This window comes from Eubalaena glacialis, chromosome 4, assembly GCF_028564815.1.
Source record: "Eubalaena glacialis isolate mEubGla1 chromosome 4, mEubGla1.1.hap2.+ XY, whole genome shotgun sequence".
NCBI classification, from domain to species: Eukaryota; Metazoa; Chordata; class Mammalia; order Artiodactyla; family Balaenidae; genus Eubalaena; species Eubalaena glacialis.
The window spans coordinates 137742196-137762089 of record NC_083719.1 but is presented as its reverse complement, the minus strand read 5'-3'; the positions used below and the strand labels follow the sequence as shown (position 1 = coordinate 137762089).

General features: G+C 40.4%; 1 long non-coding RNA gene across 1 annotated transcript in view; it reads right to left on the bottom strand.

Annotated features, from left to right (window-relative positions):
• LOC133090108 (uncharacterized) overlaps positions 1-19894 on the bottom strand; it is a 49936-nt gene that overhangs the window by 14222 nt on the left and 15820 nt on the right. The gene's annotated exons all lie outside the window — the stretch shown is intronic.

Below are 19894 nucleotides of genomic sequence, written 5' to 3'. Positions count from 1 at the left end.
ATGAATTTGATAAAGTAGCAGGATACAAAATTAATGCACAGAAATCTCTTGCATTCCTATACACTAATGATGAAAAATCTGAAAGTGAAATTAAGAAAACACTCCCGTTTACCACTGCAACAAAAAGAATAAAATATCTAGGAATAAACCTACCTAAGGAGACAAAAGACCTGTATGCGGAAAATTATAGGACACTGATGAAAGAAATTAAAGATGATACAAATAGATGGAGAGATATACCATGTTCTTGGATTGGAAGAATCAACATTGTGAAAATGACTCTGCTACCCAAAGCAATCTACAGATTCAATGCAATCCCTATCAAACTACCACTGGCATTTTTCACAGAACTAGAACAAAAAATTTCACAATTTGTATGGAAACACAAAAGACCCCGAATAGCCAAAGCAATCTTGAGAACGAAAAATGGAGCTGGAGGAATCAGGCTCCCTGACTTCAGACTATATTACAAAGCTACAGTAATCAAGACAGTTTGGTACTGGCACAAAAACAGAAACATAGATCAATGGAACAGGATAGAAAGCCCAGAGATAAGCCCACGCACATATGGTCACCTTATCTTTGATAAAGGAGGCAAGCATATACAGTGGAGAAAAGACAGCCTCTTCAATAAGTGGTGCTGGGAAAATTGGACAGGTACATGTAAAAGTATGAAATTAGAACACTCCCTGACACCATACACAAAAATAAACTCAAAATGGATTAAAGACCTAAGTGTAAGGCCAGACACTATCAAACTCTTAGAGGAAAACATAGGCAGAACACTCTATGACATAAATCACAGCAAGATCCTTTTTGACCCAGGTCCTAGAGAAATGGAAATAAAAACACAAATAAACAAATGGGACCTAATGAAACTTAAAAGCTTTTGCACAGCAAAGGAAACCATAAACAAGACCAAAAGACAACCCTCAGAATGGGAGAAAATATTTGCAAATGAAGCAACTGACAAAGGATTAATCTCCGAGATTTACAAGCAGCTCATGCAGCTCAATAACAAAAAAACAAACAACCCAATCCAAAAATGGGCAGAAGACCTAAATAGACATTTCTCCAAAGAAGATATACAGATTGCCAACAGACACATGAAAGAATGCTCAACATCATTAATCATTAGAGAAATGCAAATCAAAACTACAATGAGGTATCATCTCACACCGGTCAGAATGGCCATCATCAAAAAATCTAGAAACAATAAATGCTGGAGAGGGTGTGGAGAAAAGGGAACACTCTTGCACTGTTGGTGGGAATGTAAATTGATACAGCCACTATGGAGAACAGTATGGAGGTTCCTTAAAAAACTAAAAATAGAACTACCATACGACCCAGCAATCCCACTACTGGGCATATACCCTGAGAAAACCATAATTCAGAAAGAGTCATGTACCAAAATATTCATTGCAGCTCTGTTTACAATAGCCAGGACATGGAAGCAACCTAGGTGTCCATCATCGGATGAATGGATAAAGAAGATGTGGCACATAAATACAATGGAATATTACTCAGCCATAAAAAGAAATGAAATGGAGGTGTTTGTAATGAGGTGGATGGAGTTAGAGTCTGTCATACAGAGTGAAGTAAGTCAGAAAGAGAAAAAGAAATACAGTATGCTAACACATATATATGGAATCTAAGGGAAAAAAAAAAAAGGTCATGAAGAACCTAGTGGCAAGATGGGAATAAAGACACACACCTACTAGAGAATGGACTTGAGGATATGGGGAGGGGGAGGGGTGAGATGTGACAGGGTGAGAGAGTGTCATGGACATATATACACTACCAAATGTAAAATAGATAGCTAGTGGGAAGCAGCCGCATAGCACAGGGAGATCAGCTCGGTGCTTTGTGACCAACTAGAGGGGTGGGATAGGGAGGGTGGGATAGGGAGGGTGGGAGGGAGGGAGATGCAAGAGGGAAGAGATATGGGAACATATGTGTATGTATAACTGATTCACTTTGTTATAAAGCAGAAGCTAACACACCATTGTAAAGCAATTATACTTCAATAAAGATGTTTAAAAAACAAAACAAAACAAAACAAAACAAAAAAAAAGAAGACATGGCACATATACACAATGGAGTATTACTCAGCCATAAAAACGAACAAAATTGAGTTATTTGTAGTGAGGTGGTTGGACCTAGAGTCTGTCATACAGAGTGAAGTAAGTCAGAAAGAGAAAAACAAATACCGTACGCTAACACATATATATGGAATCTAGAAAAATGGTACTGACGAACCTAGTGACAGGGCAGGAATAAAGACACAGACATAGAGAACGGACTTAAGGACACAGGGGGGAAGGGGAGACAGGGACGTAGTGAGAGAGTAGCACTGACATATATACACTACCAAATGTAAAATAGCTAGTGGTAAGCTGCCGCATAGTACAGGGAGATCAACTCGGTGCTTTATGTCCCCCAGAGGGGTGGGATAGGGAGTGTGGGAGGGAGGCTCAAGAGGGGGGGATATGGGGAATATATGTATACATATAGCTGATCCACTTTGTTGTAAAGCAGAAACTAATACAATGTTATAAAGCAATTATACTCCAATAAACATGTATTTTAAAAACCCACAGCATTGTAAATCAACTACACTTGAAGATATTTCTTTAGTGCAAAAAAATTTGTGAATGTAAGTTTTATTGTGTGTGTGTACCACAGGTTCAATATATATGAATTATGTCAAATTGATTACATTGTTTTTCAAAATAAAGAATTTTTGATACTTTACATCAGCTTCATAATATAAATGCAGAAAAACTATATTCTTTCTAAAGTTCAGAAATCGCCATTTTGCTCATTCGGTATACTATAAACCACTAACTTTATTAAAAAGGGATTCGTGACCGACCTCTTCCTTCCAAAGAAATATTTCTCCACTCACACAAGTTTAATAGAATGTTCCGCCATGAACTGACTTCCCACCTTACAGACACGAGATTTGCATCCTGAAATCTCTTTCTTGCAAAAATGTCCAATTAGCATCCTAGCATTACAGAAAAGAAATGCTTTTTTTCCAGATCTCAAATTCCATACAACTTTAGTCAAGACATCATGTATTTTTTTCACACACACACAATTTTATTTTTACAAGAGATAAATCAACTGACACCAAGCATTGTAAATGGATGACCACAACAAAAGCAAAAATGATTGCAATTACCAAACACGAAACACACTCATACTATGTCATAATATTGACATTCAGTCCAGTAATCCTCCACTGTAACAGCTCCTTTACTTTGCAGTGAAAGACATCATGTATTTTTAAATTATCAGCACTCACCTGAGGTCTTTAAAAATCAACAAAAACATAATTTTGTGTTCTCTTTCATTTATTCTGGTTCTAAGTGGTCATTTCTAAATGAAAGTGTTTAAGTATGTTAACGTCATCTTATAACATCATATTTCCAATGACTACCGTGTCTCTAAAGATGAAATATGAGGAACTCACAATTAGGCTCTACAAAGTTTTACTCTCTGAATCTGTATGACCCTTCTGCTGAACTCCACACTGTTCATTATTCTCTGAGAATATTCTTTTTCTTGTATGCCCATCTCACATGCTCTTTCATTTCATGAAGTTTTTTCCTACAATTTTATGCCTAGTTTATTTCTGAGAAAATGCATTATTTCAGAGTGATATTTATAGATACAAAGACTTCTCTATAATACCCTCAGAGTTTCAAGAACTCCTTCTTCTTCTTCTTTAATACCTAGATTCTGAAGCTCTCCACAAAGCATTACTAAAATTGCATTTACATAAGTATCTACATATTAATCACACATTAATGCATTTATAATTGTATTATGATTTATTGTTAATTTTGGAGCATAAACGTAGCTGTCTTATTTACCACCCTCTTGGAAATCACTTTAATATTTGCACTTAGGACTTGAAAGAGAATGGATAAATAAAAACCTGAAGAATATGCAGATACAATTTATATATTTCTCATAAAATTAGGTGATTATCTAAACTTTATCCAGAAAAAAGAAGAGCCCAGATACTCTGCAGGCATGATACTCGAGAATGTATGGTCTTCTAGCAGGAAAACATGCAGTAATCCATGTGGCAGAGTTTACCTGTGACCAGCTGGGGTTAGTGACCTATGCATTCCTTACATGCAACATATCAGGAGTGGAAAAAGGGAATTTGTCAGTTGTGGCAATAAGTATAATGAAGTTTTGTAGCAGGTCGTGCTCATATGTTCAACACAGGTACAACCAAAATTTTGCTCAATTCTGATAAATCTAAGTCTGTATCTGTTACCATGTCTTTAACGAGGAAATGTCAGAACTGACTTACTAAAAAAAAAAAGTGTTTTGTTTGTTTGTTTGTTTTAATTACAGTCACGGTGAGTAAGACATAGCTCAGAACAGCTAATGTGACTTAGTGATTCTCTCATCAGGAAATACAGTTTCTACTTCCCTGTTTATTCTCCACATCCTGTAGTAAGTAAAGTTTCAATGAAAGATAAATCTACAGGGCGAAAAGAAAAGAAAACTTACATGTGTGGATGAGATCATTTTGACAGGTTTTAACACGTATGTCAGTGTTTCTGGGGATGGACACAAGCCAGAGCTCCCTACTCTGACATTTTCACTGATGTCATTCCCCTTGATCCTCAATTTGAAAGTGGATAAAAATGTTTTCTATGTTTTCTTCTTTAAGAAATTAAATAAAGAATGCTTTCTAGACATGATACTCTAATGATTTTCAGTCAATGGTCATCAACGGAGGAAAAGCACAGAATCTCATCCCCACAGAAGGGTGACATTCAGTCAGGTAAGAAAATTCTCCCCGAAATCAGAGCTTCATCTTTAACATACAATCAAAGGCTTTCACAGGTTCTTCGTCACTCTGCACTCAGCCCTATCATATGGGATTGGCTCTGAGAATCTCACATCAGATGACTGACAAACATGTCATAGTACACTGATCTGGTACCAGATCCTACCTCTCTTAATGATCTCCTGCAGGGACATTGGAATATTCTAGGATATTTCCTGGAGCCCTCTACTCTATACAGGTACACTTCCAAGTAGAAACAGAAGCTTTGATTCTCACTGGGACCCCTGCTCTGTCCAACCAACCTCTCTAGAAATATGATGTTCTAATCTCTCCTGATTAGAACATTTCAAGGTCTCTCCCTATGCTAATTTAGTAAAGGTAAAAGAGAAACAAGAAAGAGCAAACTATGCAGGGAGCACTGTATAAGATTCCTTTACTTAATGTATTAACCTGATATATCCAAAAATTGAGAAATATAGATTCATTTCATAATGGTCAAGAAAAGAGGAGGAGGAACTTCCATTCCAACAGTATATATAAAATGGAATCAATATTGCATAAGCTCCAGCTTAAGCTTAGCTACGAGGTACTAACTCTTCTCATAAAGAAGAAATAGTTCTCCATCATTTGAAGCACACTGAGGACTCAGACAGCTGGACACTGAGGGTGTAGTCTCCTCACTCGAATTCTGTACCTGCATCACAGAGCCATGAAATATTCCCAAAGAATGATTAAGGATGTGGTGGGGAGCCGAAATAAAAAAGATGAATCCATAGTCTGCCCTACCATCTGTTCTGCTGGATATTACCACCATCTTGGCCCAATATGACCTTCCCACTTCTCTCTGGGCCTCCCTACTTTCCACCTCCATCCTCTCATTATATCTTACCTACACTTGGAAACGACTCTAGTTTTTCCACTTATCAACAAGTAATCCAAATAGCAACTGTGTATATAACTCCTTAGAAACCTCAGGTCTGACTCACTAATACATGACCTTCGAAGTCCAAGGTTTTCCTAATTCCCTTTATTATTTTTTTTCTAATTTCCATGTACTTACACTCTCAGGACCTTCACTGTTCTCAAGTTCGTCTTCCCTGCAAAATCTGTCAACCTAGACATAGACTTAAGTACCACCCTCTAATTATCTCCTAGGGAATCCAGTTTTTAAAAAAAACCTCAGCAAGCCTTATGGACTTTATTAAAGACTCTTTAAGATAACCCATGGGAGATAGCAGTGCACCCATAGATATCTATTTAATACACCCTCAGAGTAATTTCTTTTTATAAAGACTCTTCTGGCCAATGAAGACTCTCAGCTCTTCTTCTTCAACATATGCAGTGTCTCACCCTTCTGATTACTCTCTGCTCTATCCCAGGTCCACTCCCTTTCCTGATATTACATTCTTTCCCAATTGTGTATGTTGGTAAAATCAAATAACATAAAATATAACATGTTAATTATTATAAAGTGCACCGTTCAGTGATATTAAATACATTCATATTATTGGGCGATCAACATCACCATTTATCTTTCTAATTCTTTTCTACGTTTTAAAACTGTAACTCTGTATCCTTTAAACATAAGTTTCCTTTTTGTTCCATAACCACCTGAAAAGCATCATTACCCTCCCAATTTCCATGGTTTTGACTACACTAAGTACCCCATATAATTGAAATAAGTAGTTGTATTGTTATGACTCACTAAAAGTCACAAAAATGGCATTTTTGGTAGCTAAATTTCCTCAAGATTCATCCATGTAGTAGCATATTCCTAGATCTTTTCCTTCTTAAGGCTGAATAATATTGTATTATATGGGTATACCACACTTTGCTTATCCAGGAACTAGTGGATGAACACTTAGGTTGCTTTCATATTTTAGCTACTCTGATTATTACTGCTCTAAACACTGGAGTACAAATATTTCTCTAAGACCCTGATTTCAATTCCTTTGGGTATACCTCATAGTAAAATTCCTGGATCATGTAATAATTCTATTTTTCAATATCTGAAAAATTGCCATACTCTTTTGCAAAACAGCTGTATCATTCTACATTCCCACTGACATAGCACAATGGTTCCAACTCCCTCACATCCTCACCAATACTTGTTTTCTGCTTGTGTATGCGTGTGTGTGCTTGTGTGTGTATGCATGCACACAAATATATAAACATGCATTTAGTGATATGGAGCATCTATTCAAGTGCTTAGTCATTTGTACATCTTTTTGAAGAACCATCTATTCAAGTCTTTTATCCATTTTTGAATCAGGGTGTTTGCTTTTTGTTGAGGTGTAGGAGTCCTCTGTATATTCTGAACAGAAATCTCTTGTCAGATACATGGCTTTCAAATATTTTCTCCCATCTTGTGGGTTGCCATTTTATTCTGTTTACATTTCTTTGATACACATTTTTTTAAATTATGTACTGCAAATTGTTAATTTTTTTGTTAGCTCTACCTTTGTTTTTCCTTCGTTTCATATGGAGGAAAACACTGCCAAATCCAATGTCATGAAGCCCTTGTCTTGTGTCTTCTTCTAAGACTTTTTATTTTGTTAGGTCTTATATTTAGTTTCTTGATACGTTTTCATTAATTTTTGCATATGATATTAGGTAAGGGTCCATCTTCCTACTTTTGCATGTTGACAACATGACTTCTCAGCACCATTTGTTGAAAATACTATCCTTTCTACTTTGAAAAGTCTTGGCAACTTGTCAAAAATCATTTGGCCATATATCAGGGTTTATTTCTGGGTGTTCTATTCTATTCTATTGGTCTTGAATAAGGGAGAAAATAGTATAACCTATCCAGGTTGATGAAGAACATAAAGAAAGACCAGGACTGAGAATTAGGAGGGCAATATAAAACAGCAGGGAGTAAAAGACAGTGTGAGAGAAGATCTTGTATTTGCGAGTTCATGAAAATAGGATCATGCTAAAACCACTAAACGCCTGACTTTGAACAATACGGTAAATATGCTAGCAAGAAACATAACACTTACCCATCTCTGGGAAATACAGTATGGGCATAAAGATAAACTACACACAAATATATTAAACAGGGAAGGGTTTTCATGGTGTGAAAATATTGTGGGATTTGAAATACAATTTACTTCTGTTCTACCATTGTCTCTAAAATTTATCAAAGTGTATATACAAGCAATTCCAATTCTGGTAATGTGCTTGACAGGTTTATATATGAACTTCAGCAGACCAGTAAATGTACATTCATAGTAGGACTGTTCCCTAAACCAAAAAACAAAACTCAAAACCTGGAAAGACTAGAATTCACTTTGTCAACACACATACAGATGCAATGATGATTAACGGTCCGAAAACAGAAGGTGAGCATGGGTGCAAGAGGTTAATTGCCAGGCTGGGGTGGGATGGAGCGCTTGAGGGTAACACAGGTAGAAAAGGCTTTTGTCCTATCCTTGATTTTTGAGGTATGGAAATTCACAGGTCACTACCTTCATTTCAAAATGAATGAATGCACTATTCAATTTTTTTAAACAGGAGAAGTAAGCATGAGTGATAATAAATTTCAAACTGTCGCTAATCAAATAAGATACTAAGAAAACTTAAATAATATGATTTAAGAATGAAGTGGACAGATTGTCCAAGATGGTAGCATTCAAAGACCCGGAGCCTGATGCCTCTCATGGGCACACCAAAGTCACAACTGTTTACAGAACAGCAATTGATGAAACAGGCCGGGACCTACCATAAAAGATGTTTTACAGCTAAAGATATAAGGAAGGCACCTCGACAGGACAGGAAGGAAGGGCAAAATCTCAATAGAGTCAAGACCCATACCACCAGGTGGGTGGCCCACAAGTGGGAGAATAATTACAATTTCAGAGGTGCTCCCAGGTAGCAAGGGGTATGAACCCAACATCAGGCTCCCAAGCCCAGGGATCCTGTTCTGGAAAGAAGAGTTCCTAGAAAGTTGGGCTTTGAAGACCAGTAGTGCTTATTTTCCAGAGAGCCAGAGGGTTGTGGGAAATAGTGATTCCACTCTTAAAAGATGCTCACAAAATCCCACATGATCCGAGAATCAGAACAGAAGCAGTCATTTGAAAGGATCCCGGGTCACACCTACCTCCTGATCTTGGAGAGTCTCCCAGAGAGGCAAGAGGCAACTACAGCACAGCCTCAGGGACAGAGACACTGGCAGCAGCCATTCGGGGGAGCTCCTTCTACCTCGTGGACACTGGTACCAACAAGCATAATTTCAGAATCCTCCCTCTATCTTTTTAGCCTCAGGACCTAGCCCTACCCATTTCCACCAGACTAGAGACACAAGTACAAGGATGCTGCAGGCCAAGCAACTAACTGAGCAAGGGCATAGCCCCACCCACCAGCAAACAGGCTGCCTTCAGACCCTCTCAATGCACAGCTGCCCCTGGACATGGGCCCAGCCACCAAAAGCCCCAGGACCAGCCTCCACACCTCAGTGGACAGGCACCAGCCCCAGAGTCCCTGGCCCCTCTGACAAGTGAGCCTACTCTGGCCTTGGAGTCAGCCTCACCATCGGCAGGTGACAACTGCACAGGGACTGGATGGAGCTTGGACCTACCCAACAGCAAACCTGCCCTAGCATTGGGATCAGCCTCATACACCAACAGGCACACACCAGCTCCAGGAATACCACAGCCCAGCAGCCTGTGTGACCAGAACACTCACTTGCAGGCCAGAAGCAGCCATGGACTCAGCTGGGTCCTGACCCTGCCCATCAGAATGCCAACACAAGATTAGGGATACCCCAGACCCTGCAGATAGCTGTGTCAGGAACAGTGATCCAACACCAACTCTGCGACTCCTGGGCCCTGCAGCCAGAACTCAGGACCTGTCTCTTCCTCCCAGTAGCCAGCATAGCCCCAGGACCAGTGACTGGGCACTAGCCCTGATATCACCTGGACTGCAGTTCTACCCATAAGTGAACCGGCACTAGATTTGGTGTCCACCAGAGTTGTGCAGCCAGCTGCCTTATGATTTAGTCTCACCAAGCAGCACAGACAGCCTCCATACAAGGCAGAGCCTGGCAAACAAGCAGTCTCGGGGCAGCCAAGCCTACCAGACCACCCACAGTAGTCAGCCCACCACAACAGAAGAGCCCAAGCAGCCCACATAGGGGGTACACCTAGAACATATAGTTCTAGTGACCAGGGGACACTGGGCTGCTGGGACACATAGGACCTCTCCTACAAAAGGCCACTTCTCCAAGGTCAGGAAATGTAACGAACCTACTACATACATAGCAATAAAAACAGCAAGTTAAGAAAAATGAGGTGACACAGAAACACGATCCAAATGAAGGAACAAGATAAGAACTCAGAAGAAGATCTAAGTGAAGTGGAGATAGCCAATCTACTCAAGAAAGAGTTCAAGGTAATGACGGTAAAATTGATCAAAGAACTCAGGAGAAGAATGGACAACCAGAGCAAGAAGTTAGAATTTTTTCAAAAAGAGTTAGACCATTAAAGAACAACAAAACAGAGATGAGGAATGCAATAACTGAAATGAAAAATTCACTAAAAGGAAACTACTGTAGACTAAATGATACAGAGGAATGAATCAGAAAACTGAAGGACAGAGTACTGGCAATCACTGAAGATGAACGGTAAAACAATAGATTAAAATGACATGAGGAAAGTTGAACAGACTTGTGAAACAACATCAAGTGTACTAATATTTGCATTATACTGGTCCCAGAAGCAAAAAGGGAAGAGAAAGCAGTGTAGAACATACCTGAAGACATACGAGCTGAAAACTTCCGTAACCTGGGAAAGAAAACAGACATCCAAGTCCAGTAAACACAGTAAGGCCAAAACAGGATCAACCCAAAGAGGACCACACCAAGACTCACTGTAATTAAAATGGCAAAAAAATAAACATAAAAAGACACTATTAAAAGGAGCAAAGGAAAAGCAACAAGTTACAAACATGGGAACTTGCATAAAGTTACCAGCTGACTTTTCAGGATAACCTCTGCATGCCAGAAGGGAGTGGCATGGTATATTTAAAGTCATGAAAGGGAAAAGCCGATAACCAAAAATACTCTACCCAGCAAGGCTCTCCTTCAGATTTGATGGAGAGATATAAAGTTTTACAGAGAAGCAAAACTAAAAGAGCTCAGCATCGCCAAACCAGCTTTATGAGAAATCTTAAAGGGGCTTTTCTAAGTGAAAAAGAAAAGGCCACGACTGAAACATAAAAATTAGGAAAGGAAACTTACTAAAGGAAAAAGCTCATTGGTTAAGGCAAATATTCAACAAAGGTACTAAATCAACCATGTACACAGCTAATAGGAAGGATGAAAGAAAACAGTAATAAAATCATCTATATTCACAATAAGAAGTTAAGGGACACACAAAACAAGTAGATGTAAAATATAAGGTCAAATTCAGTAACTGTGGGGGAGCAGAGTAACAATGCAGGGTTGGTAGTGTCCATGTGAAATTAAGGCTCAGCAACTTAAATAATCACACACATACACACTCACACAAAACTGAAAGAAATCCAAACATAATATTAAAGATAGTCCTCACGTCACAGATGAAGGGAATAAAAGGGGAAGAAAGGAACACTGAAGAAATTAAAGAAGGATTCTAAAAATACCCAAGACAAATGAAAATGAACACACAATGATCCAAAATCTATGGGACACGGCCAACGCAGTTCACGGGGGAAGTTATAGGGACACAAGCTTATTCTTAGGAAACAAGAAAAATATCAAATAAACAACCTAACATTACACCTGAAGGAATTAGAAAAAGAAGAAAAAACAAAACCCAAAGCTGTCAGAAAGAAAAATTAAGAAAACTATACCATATGCAATCACATCAAAAAGAATAAGATACCTAGGAATAAACACACCTAAGCAGGTAAAAGACATGTGCTCAGAAATCTATCAGCCATTGGTGAAAGAAGTTGAAGGCAACACAAAAAGATGGAAAAACATAGCATGTGCATAGACTGGAAGAATTAATACTCTTAAAATAACCATACTACCAAAGACAATCTACAGATTTAATGCAATCCCTATCAGAATACCAAAGCATTTGCACAGAACTTGAAAAAGTAATTTTAAAATTTGTATAGAAACACAAAGACCCCAAATAGCCAAACAATCTTGAGAAAGAACACAGCTGGAGGCATCACGCACCTTGACTTCAGACTATACTGCAAAGTGACAGTAATCAGAGAGAATCGTACCAGAGCAAAAACAGACACAAAGATCACTGGAAGAGAACAGAGATCCCAGAAATAAGCCCACACACTTATATTTAATTGACTTACGACAAAGCAGGCAATATGGAGAAAAAACTGTCTCTTCAATAAGTGGTACTAGGAAAACTGGTCAGCTCCATGGAAAAGAATAAAATTAGATTATTTTAGCACACCATATATAAAATAAATGCAAAACTGAATAAACACCTAAATGTAGGACCAGAAACCATAAAACCCCTAGAGGAAAATATACAACATTCTTCAACATAAATGATAGCAACAGTTTTAGGTTCAGTCTACTAAGGCAAATGAAACAAAAGCAAAAATAAACAAATGGGACTTCACTAAACTTAAAAGATTTTGCACAGCAAAGGAAACCAAAGACAAAATGAAAAGACAACCTGCTGAAGGAGAGACAATATTTGCACATGATAAGAGGTTAACACCAAAAAGATGACTAAGCAAGGGTTCATATCTAAACTACAGAAACAGCACATACAACTCAATATCAAAAAAACACCCAAAATCTTTTTTTTAAAAAAATGAGAAGACCTAAATAGACATTTTTCCAAGGAAAAAGTACAGATAGACAGCCAGAACTCACAAAGATGCTAAACATAGCTAATCGGCAGTAAAATGCAAATCAAAACTATGAGATATATCACCTCAGTCTTGTCAGAATGGCTGTCATCAAAAAGATCACAAATGACAAAGGTTAGTGAGGATGTGGAGAAAGGGAAACTCTTGTACACTCTTGATGTGAATGTGAATTAGTGCAGCTACTGTGGAAAGCAGAATGGAGGTTCCACAAAAAACTAAAAACAGAACTACCATAATATCCAGCAGTTTCACTCTTGGGTATATCAGAAGAAAACAAAAACACTATTTCAAAAAACTAACTGCACCCCAATGTTCATAACAGTGTTATTTGCCATAGCCAAGATATAGAGTCAAACTAAGTGTTCATCAATAGCTTAGTGGATAAACAAGATTTTTTTATGATGACTTCAGCAAAAAATGAAATTTTGCCATTTGCAAGAACATGGATGGACTTGGAGGGTATTATGCTTAGTAAAATAAGCCGCAGAGAAAACAAGCATGGTATGTTATGAGAAAAAAAGCATGGTATGTTATGAGAAAACAAGCATGGTATGTTATCACTTACACGTGGCATCTGAAAAATTGAATACAACAACAACAACAAAAAAACAGACTCACAGATTAAAGAACAGACTAGTGGTTACCAGCAGGGAGAGATAGGGTGGAGGAGCAAAATAGTAGTAGGAGATTTTGAGGTATAATCCACTGTGTATAAAATCAATAATCTACAGTGGTGTACTGTATAGCATGGGGAATATAGCCACTCTTTTATAATAACTATAAATGGAGAAGAACCTAAACATTTATGAATCACTGTTGTACCTCTGAAACTAATATAATGTAAATTAACTATAGATCAATAAAATATAAAGTAAGAAACAATAAAGGGGAGACACAGATTATTAGATTGAAATCAATTAAATAAACACAAGTTTTGGAAATCAAGGAATTAAAACACAACATGTAAGACACAACATTGGCATTTAAAGTGTACAATCTATTCATTTAAAAGAAATCATTTAAGTGGTAAAAAATGGTACCCATTCTCACAATTTTGTACATCTAGGATAAATTATTATCTACAAAAATATGTTACAAATATTCACTCAAAAAGAAAGAGAAAATTTGGATAAACCCATTTTAGTATACAAATTTAATATCAAAGTCTCTATGTAAAATTGATTTGAATAAGTTCTGTTAGCCACTTCTAGTTTCTTTGTGATGTAAAATCTTTCAAAGCATAAAAATCAGCCTTTCTACATTATTCCATTAGACATACATGGAAGTTAAAAGAAATGAGAAGAGAGAACAATCAACCAGGAAGGTGAATTTACTGAGAAACAGTCATTCTTTCTCCCTCCTCCTTTTCTTTTCCTCCTTTTCCAGGTCTCTTTCGGTTCCAATCAAGAGAAGTCTTGAGAGTTCTGAGAATATTTCTTTGAGGGCTTCAAATCACCACAGCTACATCCTCTGACACAACTACACACATGGGAACAAAAATAAACCTCTGCTATCTACTCATGTAGGAGGGATTCATGCAAAATTAACTCCTACATGGAGATCAACAGGTGAGCTTTCTACCTGTTCTTTATAATGTCCTTCCATTATAGTAAATCCCACACATTATGAGGCAGAAGTGGTTACATGAGCTTTTCCTTGAAGTCAAAAATCTTGCATTCATTTCAAGCACCTGGTGATCATAGGGTACAGCCAGGGAAGGTGCCATCCCCCCTGGGGGTGGGGGGTGGCGGTGAATGGGCTCCCACACCCATGCACCGCCTGATGTACAGATTCTGGAGAAACGAAGGGCGATCACACCGCAGTCAGTCTGTCAGGCTGTCGGGCCACTGGGCAACCCGACCAGCCTGGAAGTGTCCCATTAGTTGCTGAAAGCAAAACTCTGTCCCCCCTGTGACGTCAGGCAATTTGGGCCAGAGAGTCAGAGGGTAATCAAATCAGAGAGTCAGAGGATAATCAGAGGTAATCAACTCCTCCTCTCTGCTCACCTCCTTGGGGTTACAGCAACCCCATCTCCAAACCCAAATCTGACCCTGGAGTGCCAAACTGGGAGTGGCAGGTGGGCTCTGCCGGTGCTTCAGCGCCCTCTAGAGGTTGTCTGCTCTAATGGCAACTCTCAGCCCTTCCTCCTCCTCCTTCCCTAGTCCTGGGGGCTGCCTTGGCCTCCTGCAGCTGCTGGCCTGATTTCATTCTTCTTTTTTCTCCAATTACAATGAAGTGTCTTACAGAGGTTTGGAATCTCTTGAAGAAGGAAGATCTTTTAGTCCATACACCTTAACTGTGAGAAGTTGGTATCAAGAATGAACCTGAAATACTGTATTTTTCTCCTGATGATTCCAAGGAGATACAGCTCAAGTTTTCTAAAGCATAAGAAGAACCAAGGTAAATATGATATTCTGAGCCAGAGATGAGAAAGCAGTTTCTAGCACCCCTTCCTCATGTCATTTAACTGGGATTTAAATCAATCAACTGCCACTGGTTTTTAAATCACATGACCCAACTTTAAATCAATCAGCTGCTTCCCTGTAACTCACGTGACTTGGCTTTGAATAGTAAGAAATGCAGAGGTATAAAAATGATGTTCTGAACAATAAATGGAAAAACAACATTTTAGAAAGTTTTTTTCTTTTCGAATGGACCATTCATTGCCTACAGAATAAAGGATTCTCTTGTGGATTTCTTGAACTGTAAACACATACAATGTCTCCGTTGGCTTGACTGACTTAGATTTTGGGGTTTTTTTGTTGTTGTTGTTAACATATTTCTTGGAGTATAATTACTTTACCTTGTTGTGTTAGCTTCTGCTGTATAACAAAGTGAATCAACTATTCATATAAATATATTCCCATATCCTCTCCCTCTTGTGTCTCCCTCTCACCTTCCCTAACCCACCCCTCTAGGTGGTCACAAAGCACTGAGCTGATCTCCCTGTGCTATATGCAGCTGCTTCCCACTAGCTATCTATTTCACCTTTGGTAGTATATATATGTCCATGCCACTCTCTCACTTCATCCCAGATTACCCTTCCCCTTCCCTGTGTCCTCCAGTCCATTCTCTACATCTACGTCTTTATTCCTCTTTAGTGACTCCTGCTAGGGATGGATACTTCCTTTTATGCTCAGGGAAATCCCCTAGTTTGAATATGATTTGAGTTTGATCCTGTGAAACCATCAGAACTTCCCACCAGAGATAAATGAGGAGATTCTGGCCTTTATTAGTATGCACGATGAACACGGGTGTCCTGGCTGTACTTGCCAACCCTCCTATTTTACCCACCTATTTTTATCCACCTTCCTCCCTGTGAGTACCTTTGACCAACCCTGAGCTCAGACTCCTGACCTATTCCAGTGACTTTGTCAGTCTTTCTTTAAAAATGGACAGGTAATAAAATGAATTTAACCTAGAAGCAGCAGCTCAGTAAGGGAAATAAAATCATCAGAAGTTATCTAATCACAGCCACAGCCATCCAGGGCTCTGTCTTATCTGCTGGGTCATAAGAATGGTACCTTCCTAAACTTGAAGGGCATCCAATCAAATAAGTAAAGGTGTTGCTCACCTCTGGCTCTTGGAGGGATTGCTAGGCAGTCTACCCAGTGTATACTAACTGCAAAACACTGTCATGGTTTTGAAACACCTATGATCCAGGAAAGCTTTTTGGGGTGCACGGGGAAGGTTTCTTTTTGACATCAAGCAAAAAATAAATCACCAAGCTCTTTGAGCACAGGCGTTCTTAAGAGGGAAGTAGAAGGAAGGAATGGGCAGAAAAGATGATCTCCAATGAAGTGAAGGACATTTTTCCAAAAGAGTAGAATTTAGTCTCAGTTTAAGGAGAACACTTTTAAATAGCTGGGACAGCTCCAAACTGCAGTTTAGGGAATGAGTGCTTCAAAAGAACAGTGCTTTAAAAGTCCTGGCAAGGCAGCAAGAGGATGAAGAGTTGGTTTTGCATAGTTTTGAACACAGGAGTAAAGAAGCAGAGGCATCTCTGACTAAAAGGCCCTGAGATCCTATGGCATCAATAGGTCAGTTGCAGGGGCAGGGGGTGTGGGGGGCGATATTTCTCTCTCAACGTCTCCCAGGGCAGCCACCCCTCCCCACCCCACCCCCCTCTCCCTTCACCCTTCCTCCCTCCACTGTTGGGTCCCCGGGGACAGCACTTCTTAAGCTGGAGCGCTCAGGCACCATCTCTGCAGTCTGGATTCTTCCTGGAACCTGGCAAGTTCTGGGACAGGAAGGCAGGTCTGCAAGGCCGCTGCAGTGCAGTCGGACCTGGAGGCCTGGAGAGGAACTGGAGCCCTGAAGCCCACCCACGTCCTTGAAGCCGAGGGAGGAACACATCCTCCTAACAGTACTTCTCAGGGGTCAGCGTGCTCCCCACCCGACGGTGATCCATACTCACTTGAGGCAGCAAGCACTGCCTCTAACTGACCCCTCGATTCCGCCTTAAGGGTCCTCGCACATGTGTGATAGCGCAGGCCCTGGATCTCTTTAGTCAGCTGAGGCCAGTGCTGCCGGGATCCCTCCAGTCCCATCCCCCAGCCCCTCCCTCTGGGACTGTATCTAATAGAAGAAAGAGCACAGAGGAATTGGCTGAATCAAGGGACCTGGAAGCCTGGTTATGAGTTTGAAGACCGAGAACCTAAGGCGCAATTACATATTATTGGAAACTCTTGTGGGGTGTGTGGGGGGAGGTTAGGAGGCTGAGAGGCTGAGTCGACCTGGTGAGGCCAGCCCCAGGACACCACACAGCCCTGCCCCCCTTTCCCTGCCATCAGACAAGGGTGCCGCAACTCCAGCTGGGACTCTGCACTTCCCCCTCCCTGATTCTCCAGAAGAGCAGGTGGCCCCCCTCTGAGGGCAGGGGCAAGACAACGGACCAAGTCCCCCTGCACTAAGGCGCTACTGGAAGCTCTTCCTGAACAGCAATGCTGGCTTGGAGTGAACCCGTGCACCGCCAAAGCTGGTCTCATCCTGCAGCTGAGGGACGCAGGCTTTAAGTCAGCTGCCTTGGCTTTAAATCAATCAGTCTCCCCTAAGTCAGGTGACCCGACTTTAAATCACTGTATGCCCCTCAAGCCTGCAACTTCAAAAGTTGGGAACTTCACTTTGATCCCAGCACCTCACACAGCTGAATGCACACTGTAGTCACCCCCAACCCTGGCTTAGAGGCAGGATATAAGGTAAGGGGATGGGCGTGCACACATGGTGATGAGGGTGTACTTCATGTACCAGAAGGGTCCAGGTACTCTGGGTACAGCAAGCAGTGCACGATACAGCAGCTCCCTGGCAAAGCTGGTGATGCACAGGGGGAGCAGGCACACCCAGGCATGCAGAGGCTCCAGGGCGGGAGCTGGGGCACAGCCAGCCGGGAGGGTGTGAAAGCGCAGAATCTGAGCCTTCTTGAGAAAGGCAGACACAGAGGATGGATGAGAAACAAAGACCAGATGAAACATGGATTTGAAAAACACACCCTGCTCTTGAAATTGGGGTGTGGGGCACCCCGGATTTGAGTCTTCTTACTCCCCAGTAGCTAGTGCTTTGGCATTTGCCCAATTACTTATAAAATGTGACTGATAATATCTAACCCATAGAATACAGCGTTTGGAGTGGTTTGCGTGTTTATGTTTCCATAGGGGAATAAACTTTTCTACAAGAAAAATGTCTATTTTCTGAAATAAATTAAAACCCCTTTTTAAAAAGTACTATATCGGACTTCCCTGGTGGCGCAGTGGTTAAGAATCTGCCTGCCAAGGCAGAGGACATGGGCTCGAGTCCTGGTCAGGGAAGATCCCAAATGCCGCGGAGCAGCTAAGCCCATGCGACACAACTACTGAGCCTGGAGGCCACAACAACTGAAGCCCGCGCGCCTAAAGCCGGTGCTCCACAACAAGCACAACAAGAGAATCCACCGCAATGAGAAGCCGCAACAAAGAGTAACCCCCGCTCACTGCAACTAGAGAAAGCCCACACGCAGCAACGAAGACCCAACGCAGCCAAAAATAATTAAATTAATTATTTTTTTTAAAAAAACTACTATATCCTTCTTTACATCTTCTCTGGGAAGAACAGAGAGAAGGAGTGGGAGAGTGAGAAAGACCAATATTTAGTGCACATCCCTGATGCAGGTGCTCTGCTGGCTCAGATAGTTTTATCCCCACTTTACAAAGGAGGAAGTAAGCTCAGAGAGGTTTAGTAAATTTCCCAAAGCCAAACAGCTATCGAGTGGCAGAACCAGGATCTGAACCAAGTCTGTTACCTTCAAAGCCTAAGCCCTCATCACAACAAAACTCAATTAATATTTACATTTATCGAATTACATTGCAACCTGGGGAGTTCTTGGCACAGTCCTGAATAAGAGTGAGAAAGAAAGAAATAGCATTGTTCATCCAGTCAACCAAAATTTTTGAAGCAGCTGCTAGATGCCTGGCCCTGTTTGGAGTTCAGCAGTGATCAAGACAGGAAGAGTCCTGCTTTCATGAACCATGTAGTGGGGAGGAGAGACAGGTGCAACTTGGGTGAGGGATTTCACCTTGCTGGGCCTCTGTTTTCTCATCTGGAAAATGGGATGGGTGTTTCTCATTTTCTGGGATTGTCCAGCCCTCACATTCTCTGATTCCATAAGAAGCATTTATTTTCCTGTTTCTTTAAAATTCAATCAGGCCATGAGCTGTGATGAATGTCGTTAGCTGCTCCCCAAATCACTCTATTTCCACCCATTTCCTGTGATCAGGTCTTTCCCCCAACATGACTCACAATCAATCAAGTCACAGAAGCTAAGGGGCACCCAGCAGAAGAATTCCAACCCTGGCTTCTCAGGAGCTCTGCGGTCTACCTGGCCAGGTAAACTTCACTCACCTGGCACAAGGTGGCCATCCCTGGTTTCACATCAACATGATCTCAGGCACAAACCTCCTTGTTTTTCCATTTTGTCTTTAAGTTACTTACTGAAACAACTGCACAAATATGAAAAAGATATAAAATCAGGCATCCTCTGCCCTCAGTGCCTACTAATAAATGATTTTCTGCCACTTTAATGATAAAGATACATTTCAGCATTCCGCTGCCCTTATTATTTTTCATTTTGTTGATATTTCTACTGAATACACCTTTCAATATTTTAACAACGGAACATGTATTTAGGTTGTTCCACACACAGCCTTTGGTGGTAAGGGTTTTGTTGTTATATTTCTATTATGTTTCCTTTAAAAATCATTATCCTGTTTA